This window comes from Amphiura filiformis, chromosome 3 (genome assembly GCF_039555335.1).
Source record: "Amphiura filiformis chromosome 3, Afil_fr2py, whole genome shotgun sequence".
Taxonomy (NCBI): Eukaryota; Metazoa; Echinodermata; class Ophiuroidea; order Amphilepidida; family Amphiuridae; genus Amphiura; species Amphiura filiformis.
In genome coordinates, this window is record NC_092630.1 from 15,390,502 (window position 1) to 15,401,610 (window position 11,109).

Below are 11,109 nucleotides of genomic sequence, written 5' to 3' on the forward strand. Positions count from 1 at the left end.
AATGGTTGATAACTATTTATTGTTAAGATATATGCTTTAATGATTATCTATCATTCACAATGTACTCTCAATTGAAAAACATATACCTCAGGTGAGTGAAATAGCTTTTTCAAATGTCATTCAATCATCATTGCTGTATCATATCGCAGCTAACAAAATCAGACTTCTTCACGCGCTCATATCAATTGCACTTTTAATTGCATGTGTTCGAATTTGAACCCTGTCAATTTTCTTTTTGTGAAGTGTTTATTTTTCTATATAACTCTTATGTGACAAGTTGAAATGGAAATTCATACCTTTGTCCTAATATTAAGTGGTTCCACTGAATTCCTTGCTCCAAAGTTTTGCCGCTGCCAAGCTCTCTTCAGAACGGAGCGAACCTTAGAATTAATAATTCATCAAAAGAATTTCATCACTACCGTATACCGACCGTAACTACTGTCTCAATAATACGGTGTGTGCCTGAAAGAACTGAAACGTGGTTGAGGTATAAACGAGCTATCACATACTTTTAAAATGGTTCATATGATCATTTTAAGACATTTATTTTGTATAATGATCAATATGACCATTTTAGTAGGAGACTGGGTTGTCTCGTGAGGCTAGTATAACGTGAGCCCACGTCAGTATCAATGAGGTCCTGTCCTCAAATAAAACTGTATACAGAAAACTGACGTTACTTAAGTATGTATATAGCAGGGTTCGGGTTTTGCCTGCAAAAATCTGTTTTTCCCAGTTTTTGCTTGGTTTAAACCGGCAAAAATTGCGAAAACTGACAAAAACTCACATATAGTTAGTCAAATATTAGAAAGTAACACAGAAATACTCATAAACTGTAACACACAACTTTCAATGAATCATTCAACATAATTATTTTTCCTTTAAATAAAAATGTTATGAATTTAATATGCCGCATTTCAGTTAAATTCATTAGTGAGCAATGAAAACTCATGCCTTATATTTCTTAATATTTTACTTATAATTACAAAATCTGGTCTTGTTACACTCAGGAAAATATTTTTGTAACTTAATAATTTGTTTTCAGATGAAAAAAGTGAGCTATTTATCACTTTTTAGTTTTTGCCATTTTTGCGGCAAAAACCTACGAACCCTGGTATATAGCTGAATTGGACTATAGAATTTGAGTTTAAGTCCTGTAATCATGAAACCTTACCTCTTCGTTCATAAGGCAATGTATGACACAGATAAACAGACCTTGCAGAGAGTTGCAAATTACAAAGAGATACTGGAACAATATTGCAGCGCCCTCAATAGCAAAGAGGCCAAATAGCCAGGTAGCTCCCAACAGAGGCGTCAAAATCAATGTTCCCTTCAGTGACGCTCTAAATTGACAAATATAATTTAGCTTTACACATGAGAAGAAAGGCTACAATAATGGGCAATCCCAGATTAAATCCATATACCCCCCTATGGAAGACATGGTCTTAATCTTCCACACAGGGACTGTGTATTTAGGGTTACCTCAATGGGTGACTCCATTTGAAATACACACCCTCTTGTTGGAGATTATTGGTCATGTCTTCCATAGGGGGTTCGTGGATTTCATTTGGAATAGCCCAATAGACTTACAGAACTCACAGATTAAAAAAACTATTATAAAGACCTCACAAAAAGTAACTCGGCCGATACAAATAAGTTAATAGCTTCAGAACTGTTAATCGTATTCACAATATATTTAACGAAGCAAGAAAGGTGGTTATGTACGCGTATTTCGTTCAACGAACAATCCCGAATTTAAAAGTTGTAGTAAATTGTATTGATATGAATTTAGCCCTTGGCGGGTTTTATATGTAACAATGCTGCGTTAATTTGGTAACCACTGATCGCTGTAAGTGCAACTTACAGTGCAATTTATTCTGTGTTTTTTCTTTACAAATACTGCTGTGTTGTTAATATTGAACGTAATTAGGTAAAACAAGAGTATCAAAATGTGCATACATAAACCACCTTTCTTTCTATGGTAAAATATTGTGATTACGATTGGTGCTGAAGCTGTAGGCGTATTTGTAACGTCTGAGTTAGATACTAATATAAGCAGCCCGATTATTAAACGGAAGGACGTGTTTCGAATCCTGCGCCGGCGCATGCATATTGGGATTTCGACTATAGATTAAGGGATTGTTACTTCTTTCCTGTAGAATTATACTCAGCTCTTCTCTTTAATTTTAACATATCTTATATGTGTACATTTGCAAACAGATTATTGGAACTGTATTTTTGTTGAACCTGTATTTATTTATTTATTTTATTTTATTTTATTTTATTTTATTTATTTATTTATTTATTTATTTATTTATTTATTTATTTATTTATTTATTTATTTATTTATTTATTTATTTATTTATTTATTTATTTATTTATTTATTTATTTATTTATTTATTTATTTATTTATTTATTTATTTATTTATTTATTTATTTATTTATTTATTTATTTATTTATTTATTTATTTATTTATTTATTTATTTATTTATTTATTTATTTATTTATTTATTTATTTATTTATTTATTTATTTATTTATTTATTTATTTATTTATTTATTTATTTACTTATTTATTTGCTTCCAAGCGCAGGCTACCACAGTTCTGAACGTAAATATTCGTGTGTATGCACATTAAAAGGACAATTCAATGATTTCCACTCCTCCCCATCCCACACCCGAAAACAACATAGTGCCACGACTAGATAATAAAGAAAGTAAAAGAACAGACGAACCTGAAGCCTGTCATTTTATTTGCAGTGTTGGTAATCTGAACTGACTGGTAAAGGATTTTCCCAATAACAGCGAGCAGTATGGAGTTCACCTTTGAAATTAAAATAAGATTATTTAGAATGAGTTCATGTGAAAATGTAACTGTGCGTTTATAAAATTATAAATGCAACTATTACTAATTGAGTACAATAAGTGTTAATTAATATATACAATAATACATTTATTTGCACTTGATACAGTACATCCCTTTTGCTGTTCTTTTCTAAACATGCGAAACATACCAGGATTACACAGGCTGCAGGACCAGCAAAAGACCATATAATACCATCCTTGGGAGTCAACCAACAGCTGGTTTAAAGAAAACGATTCAAATGAAACTGAGATCAAAATACGTTATAATATTGACAAAATGTCTGCGATTCTATTTCCTATATGAAGTATGTTACAGTCAAAGCTGACAGGTACCCCATGCTAGGCTTAAGCATTACAGAAAAAATAAGAACAACAAATGTATTCACACACCTTGTTGTAGATGCGTAAGATCTGAACTTGATTCCAGCGGTGATAATAACGATTGGAACCGGAAGTCCCCACCCGATACCAAAGTATAAAGGCAGTCTATTCTTGTCAGCTCCGTAAACTTTTACAATCTTGTAATAGAGATTGAGTCCTTCAACCAGCATCCATCCAAAGACAGACAGAAACAGGTAGTGTAGTAATCCAGCTATGACGTTGCATGCAATCTAGATGTAGCACATGGTAATATTAATGTGAGTTATAGTAAAGAATATTGGGCTAAAAGGCACGCTAAATAATCAGTCATATTTTTACCAAAATTTTTAGCTGAAAAAGACATTGATAACTCATTGAACCATATTATACCCAAAAAGATTTCCAGCATGACAACTGTTACCAGTGTACTTCGGTTATATCTATAAATGCGCTTTTATAAATACGCACGTGACCACCTCCGCGCTGCCAGGTTATAGACAGTAAGTCTCGAAGTGACCTTCTACATAGCGAGTGGTCAAAGGCGGAACAACATGAGACTGCTGTGCAGCAAAATTGTATATTTTGTTCAACTTTGTGATTATATTGTAAACGTTTCTGTCGTTGAATATTTTTTTCCATCGTCAAATACTTTTTTTGATAACATATTACAAATTCGGAATTGCAAAATGTGTAATAATTTTGCAATTCAATTAATACTTAAATTCGATGATATTTATATACAAAGTTCCTATCCCTTTCTGTACAGTAATCAATGCATGAGGATTTGGTCACGCTTGCTGGTCTTGGTATGTCGTGCCCATGGGTCACGTGCGTATTTATAAAAGCGCATTTACAGATATAACCGAAGTACACTGGTTACTGCCTGCCAATTGTGTTGCAACTGAATCCCAATTTGGGTCATATAAGGTCCACAACTTATAAGTTCCCCCCCCCCTAAATACTATTTTAAATAAATAAAATGAAAACGTGCACAAAGATATGTGTAGCCGTATTTGTTTTACACATATGGACCAAATTATAGCGTCACGCGTCATGTCGTTGAAGACAAAAAACAAGTACTACCCGGAAAAAAATGTTAACAAGCTGATTTTTGCACCAGATAAGCAGAATGCATTATAGAACAACATATCCAAAATCCGCAAAAATCCACCATGGGGAAATTTTTTTATCCAAGATGGCCGCCAAAATGGCCGCCATAACATATATTTGGCTGTATCTCAGCTTCTGAACCAGATATAATAATGATTTCAGCGTCCTTGAATAGGTGTAAGAGGTCAGAGAATTCAAATTTGTACATATCTAGAACACTGATATCTTCATTCACACTGGAATCCAAGATGGCCGCCAAAATGGTCGTCACAACATATAATTAGCTGTATCTCAGCTTCTGAAGCAGATTTGATTGCGATTTTAGTGTTTTAGAATAGGTTTTGGAGGTCATAGAATTCAAATATGTTATTATCTAATCTAAAACACTGAGCACTGTCTTCATTCACACTGCAATACAAGATGGCCATCAAAATGGCCGTCACAACATATAATTAGCTGTATCTCAGGTTCTGAAGCAGTTATGATGACGATTTTAGTCTTTTTGAATAAGTCTTGGAGGTCAGAGAATTCAAATATGCAATAATCTATAACACTGATGTCTTCATTCACACAGGAATCCAAGATGGCTGCCAAAATGGCCTCCACCATATGACATTATTAGCTATAGCTTTGTTTCTGAAGCAGATGATTGTGCGTGTCTTTGAATTTAGGGGACAAAGAATTCAATGTTTTACATATAAAAGTACTGGAATATAAGATGGCCGGGAAGATGGCAAACTAAAATGGCTAAAATTATACATAATAATTATAGCTCTCGCTATATACAGGAGATGATTTTAATCTATCTTAGCATAGGTTCTGAGGGAATAGGTTTTAGGGATCACATTATGTTGCTAATTCTGCAGGTATAATCTCCTCAGCATTCTGCATTTTTCCCGTACAATCCCCACATGGTATAACAGCTTACAACAGATTTAAGTCTTGCAAGACGAACGTCCGTTACTTCGAAGGATTCCTGGAGGAGAGCTTACACTTGCATTGAACAAATTGAAGCAAGATTTGGGGTGATCATCCAAATCTGTCATGACTGGTGTTAATACATATACTGGGTGCATCAGAGAGTTTCCAACCCCATTGCTCTTGAAAAGTCATTGCTTGTGCGCTTAACCCAAAGCATTGCTCACCCGCTTGCCAATGAATCCAGAGGCTGTGAAAATATGCTGCTCTTACAGTAGGTGGATGCTTCCGTGCATTAAGAGATACCTTGTTTGAGGATACCACAGTGATGAATTTGGCGAAGCGTGGACCGTTTAGAGAATCGTATTTCTTGCCATCACATTAAGATTACAAACAATCTGATGCTGGCTTCACCAATTTGTTGCATTTGTTCTACTTTCACCTCAGGATTGTGCATGATGCTTCACCATAGGTATCTGCTGTAATTCCTCTGGTTGTTTTTCTTCAACAAATTAGTTTTCCCATGGTGGTGTCACAACTACTCACTGCATGGATGAACAGGAGATGGGATGTCACTACTTCACCAGCTTTGTTAGCTTGAACTCAGTGGTACATCAAAAGTACATTGTCTTGCCTGGCAGATTGAAGGGTACATGTCACTACAGTGTATCAGCATATCCAGTACTATTGTGCACGATATGAACATTTGCTTCCAAGTATCGAACCAGCAACTAGATGAACTGACTTCTTTGTCACCAGGTTTAAAAGCTACTGATAGTGATGGCGTCAACTGTGACAAGACAGAGGCTGTTGGGGGCAAACGTTCAGAAAAAGCTTGACAATAATTATGAATATAACAGAAGAGTCTTTCAGTTAAGCCAAATCATATGTTTTCACGCCTTGTAAATATAGTACAGAGGGAAGACAGCATGACTCCATAGTTTGAATATGAATTTGCCACAATTCCCACTTCTCTATTCAAGAAGAATGGTATAATGCGTAAACCAGTGAAAGCACAACTAGCAAAGCCCTTCTAAATAGTGTGGAATCTCCTGAGCAAAGGGCGCATCTTATGCATGATCTTGATGGCAGCGCTCTTCTTCATCAGGTTAACTGGAGTAAGAAAGTAAAATAAAAAGATGTAGCAATGCAATAATCAACCATCTGTAATCAAGATATGGAAACTTGCGTTGTTTTTGATGGCTACGTACAGGGTCCATCAATAAAAGACCTTGTTGCTAGGTCGATATTTGGAATTCAACCAGAGGAACTACATCAGATATCTATGGTGATCCGGAGGCAACAGTAGAACAAATTAGTGAAGCTGGCATCGTATTGTTTGTTATCTTTATAATGATGGCAAGGAAGAGGATTCTCTAGCTCTAAACGGACTACTCTTCGCCAAATTCATTACTATGGTATCTTCTAAAAGAGCAGTATATTTCCACAGCCTGCGGATTCATTTGCAAGCGGGTGAGTAATGCTCTGGACTAAGCTCACAACCAATGAGCTTGATCAAGAGCAATGGGGTTGGAAACTCTCTGACGCAGTACATATATTAACACCAGTCATGGCAGATTTGGATGGAGCATCCCAAAGTTTGCTTCAGTTTGTTTGATGCAAGTGTAAACTCTCCTCCAGGAATTCTTGTGGAAGTAATGGCTATTAATTATGACGAAAACAGTGACTGAGGGTTTGTAATTACTTCAGACACTGATACATGGCCAATTGATTCTAATGTGATGGGCAACTTCAGCGTTAAAAGAAATAGCACAATTACAATCTGTGACCCCTATTCCCCAGAACTTATTCAAAGATTAAAATCATCTTCAGTAGCTATATAGCGACAGCTAATTATGTAAATTTTTAATTTTAGTCATTTTGGTGGCTATCTAGAATTCCAGTGTGAGTGCAGACTTCAGTTGAGCTTTATATAATTATGTACAAACTTGAATTCTTTGTCCCCTATTTATTCAGAGTCACAAAAATCGTTGTTATATCTGCTTCAGACGCAAAGCTATAGCTAATATCTATAACACTATAGCTAAGAATGTCATATGGTGGTGGCCATTTTGGCAGCCATCTTGGATTCTGGTGTGAATGAAGACAGCAGTGTTTTAGATAATACCATATTTGAATTCTATGACCTCCAAAACCTATTCTAAAACACTAAAATCGTAATCAAATCTGCTTCAGAAGCTGAGATACAGCTAATTATATGTTGTGGCGACCATTTTGGCGGCCATCTTGGATTCCAGTGTGAATGAAGATGTCATTGTTATAGATATGTACACATTTGAATTCTCTGACATCTTACACCTATTCAAAGACACTAAAATCATTATCATATATACTCTATAAGCTGAGATACAGCAAATTATATGTTATGGCGGCCATTTTGGCGGCCATCTTGGATAATAAAAATTCCCCATGGCGGATTTTTGCGGATTTTGGATATGTTATTCTATAGTGTATTCTGATTGTCTGGTACAAAAATCAGCTTGTTAACAATTTTTTCCGCGTCAAAATGCTCAACGACCATACTATTAGTCACAATGGTTCATTATGTAAAAAAAGAGACCGTTTTAAACAGTGTTAAAAGTTGCATCTGAGTCTATAGGAGTCAATTCTCAAACAATCGTAGACCAGACCTATTCATGTGTTTGTTAAAGAAAACCTGACTGCTATGGACTCAGGTGCAACTTTTAAAACGGCCTCTTTTCTTACACAATTAACCATTGTGACTGAACGCAATGATGTGTGACGCTATAAATTGGTCCACAGGGGTAAAACAAATAGGGCTATACATATCTTTTTACATTTTTACATTCCGTAAAATCTTTTTCGACTTATTTTAAAATGTATTAGGGGGAACTTATAAGTTGTGGACCCTATGGTTGTGTGAGAAACTGTAGGACAAGGGAAACATCTTTTGGGATCTCATGTTGTCAAGGAGAAAAGCTGAGAACTTCTTAAAGGGTCATATATGCCTATAGTTGTATGACAAACTCATTACTCGGTGGGCACTCGAAAGTTGGCCCAATAATAACTTCACACAGCTCAAAGAGTTTGCCATGATTAGTCCATTGACTAAGGTCAGTTACCATTGTTGAGGAGAAGGCCCATGGAGTACATTGTATAATCAAAATTTTTGACAAAAGGAGTTGTCCTTGTCAATTTGTAGCCATGTACTTTTGATTATTTACATAGCTTCTCCAAATCACTATCCGTCGTTTTATCTTTTCAGTTTCTGTTTCCGTAACCGTAATAGTTTTTGTAAGTCATTGTTATTCTGAAGTGGTAGTCTCCCAGGTGTGACCAATCTTTTATTCTAGCCTTTTGTTAGGTACTGAAAATTTGAAGCTCGTGAATTTCAGTTTTCGTTTTGGTAAGTTATATTGATTTTTTACATAAATCATTGAGATGTGCGGTTGGGTGCTAATCTAGACAAAAGAAGAGTCTAAATTTTACGGTCCTAAATTCGCGGGAAATTGTACGTCTTCAATTGACTTGTGTTTGGTGTATATGCACTTACGCCTATACGTAAGTGGCTCTTAAAGGTGCACATTTTCATTCGGATTGGCATTTTGTCATAATCATGATAATAATGTGAATCAATTTTTAAATTGATAAACAGTGTCAAACACGAGAGGAAGCTAGACCATTAAAACACCGGTCAGACATCGGTTTTCCATACTCTTTTATCTCCACTCCAGCCTTTTAATATTGACACAGGCAATCATCTCTATTGAAATAAGCTGATTGGTACTTCAGAGTTAACAATGAAATCAGATCACAGTAAACTTACTGAATCCCTTACGTTTTCGTATCTGAACAATAGAGTTCCGGAAACTGAAAAGATAAAAAGACCCTATGTATACATCCATCCCAAAATCTGATTGCTATTATTATATGGGTGAATGGACAACAAAAGAATAGGTTTCTCCATACGGCCTGTACTTAAGCAATTTTTGGAACTGGCCTGTGAATAAGTCTTCATTGGGATAATTATCGCGTGTAAACCAGTAATGGCTTATTTCAGGGAAAATCTGATAACTTTAAGGGAACTATAGGGTAATGATACTTCCTGTAAATTGTAACCAGTCATGAGGTTTAATTAAGAGGTGCATGATATGTAGTGCAGAGTGTTTGTTGTTCGCAGAGCGCGGTTGCCATCCGCGTCCACCTCTTAGCTAAACCTCGTAAGTACCTTGCTCTCTGTTCTCTCAACACCAACCAGAAACATGAAGTGTGCTAAAAGCAAAGAGGTAGCTAAATTGATGTGAATAATGTTACGGTCTGATGTCCGCAGAGATCTGTAATATAACAAATACAGGAGCGATTGCCGAATAGTACCCAAATACACTAACCTTTATCATTAATTTTAGCTCTGATTAAAGCATAAGAAATCATTTGTTGAAATCAGTTGAAAAATAAAGAAACGGTGATCTGAATGAAACTCAGTGAATAAACGAATTGCATTTTACTGATATTCTAATCAATGGAAATCACGGAAATCAAGAACGCTTTGTGTACAAATCAATAGAACATTTAATGGAGGAAACCGCATTTTTTGAATTAGCATCTTCCTTGGGATTTTGGATCTTGACCGATTTTAACGAATGAGGTTTTAAATCCTAGCTAAAAGCAACAGCCATTGGCTGCTGGTTCAAATTATACAGGAATGAAAATAACAGGTACCTTAATTCCTCTGGGGTCTGCATAAACCTTTACGAATTCGGGTAATTTGAGGAAATTTGAACAAGAAACATTAATAATCAGCACTGAGCACAACAGTTTTGCTTTAATTTTTGCAGTTTACTTACTGAAAAGACAGGAGCACAACCAAGGTTACTATTAACGCCACGATCGATATGGTTCCCAAAAGCTTGGTTAAAATGTCCAGAATATGGTCATGAATGGTGTACTTCTATGGAAAAATGCGAAAGATGGAAATAAGTAACGAAAAATGAACAATGGAAGGAAGGACAAATTGCCAGTAAGAAATCATAAATAAGAAGAGAAAGAAAAAAAACTTGAAGAAAGAAAGAAAGAAAGAAAGAAAGAAAGAAAGAAAGAAAGAAAGACAAAAAGAAAGAAAGAAAGAAAGAAAGAAAGAAAGAAAGAAAGAAAAAGAAAGAAAGAAAGAAAGAAAGAAAAGAAAGAAAGAAAGAAAGAAAGAAAGAAAGAAAAGACAGGTTAACTTCGAGTTTATAACTTTTTATGTGATAAATGAAAACTCACCATTATTGGGTGTTCAGTAACCTGAAGTAAAATAGCAAAACTGGTTATGTGATTTGTATGACATGAAACCGAATCGTCAACTTCTTGGGTTTTGAAAACTCCTCTTGATGAAAATATTCTTTAGTTTAAAAACAATATATAACTGCAACTCAATGGCAATGTTAATGTGAGTTATGAATTCATAGGCAAAATAATAATATAAATTGAACATGAGTTGAATATGTTCTAACAATCGTGGTATTACATCTTGCTGACATACTGACGAATGCAGATAATATACTGCGCACAAAAAGTATCCGTACACTTAAAACAAAAACAACCTCTTAAAGACACTAAACCTAATAATAAACTTTTTTAATGACTATAAGATCAGAACTCAACGTTGTTATAGTGGATAACCATGATCGTTCTAAATAACGCGAAGAAGGTTTTTTAACTGCAGCGCGGATACAAAATCGTCAAAATTATTTTAAGTCGCACTGTCCGGGAAATTATAAAAGGGAAAGGGAAAAAAAGAAAAATCTGGTTATGTGTTGCATATTTCATACGAAAACGGAGAAATTTAAAAAGGAACAACACCAAGGTACTTTGAACAAATGAACATAACTAGC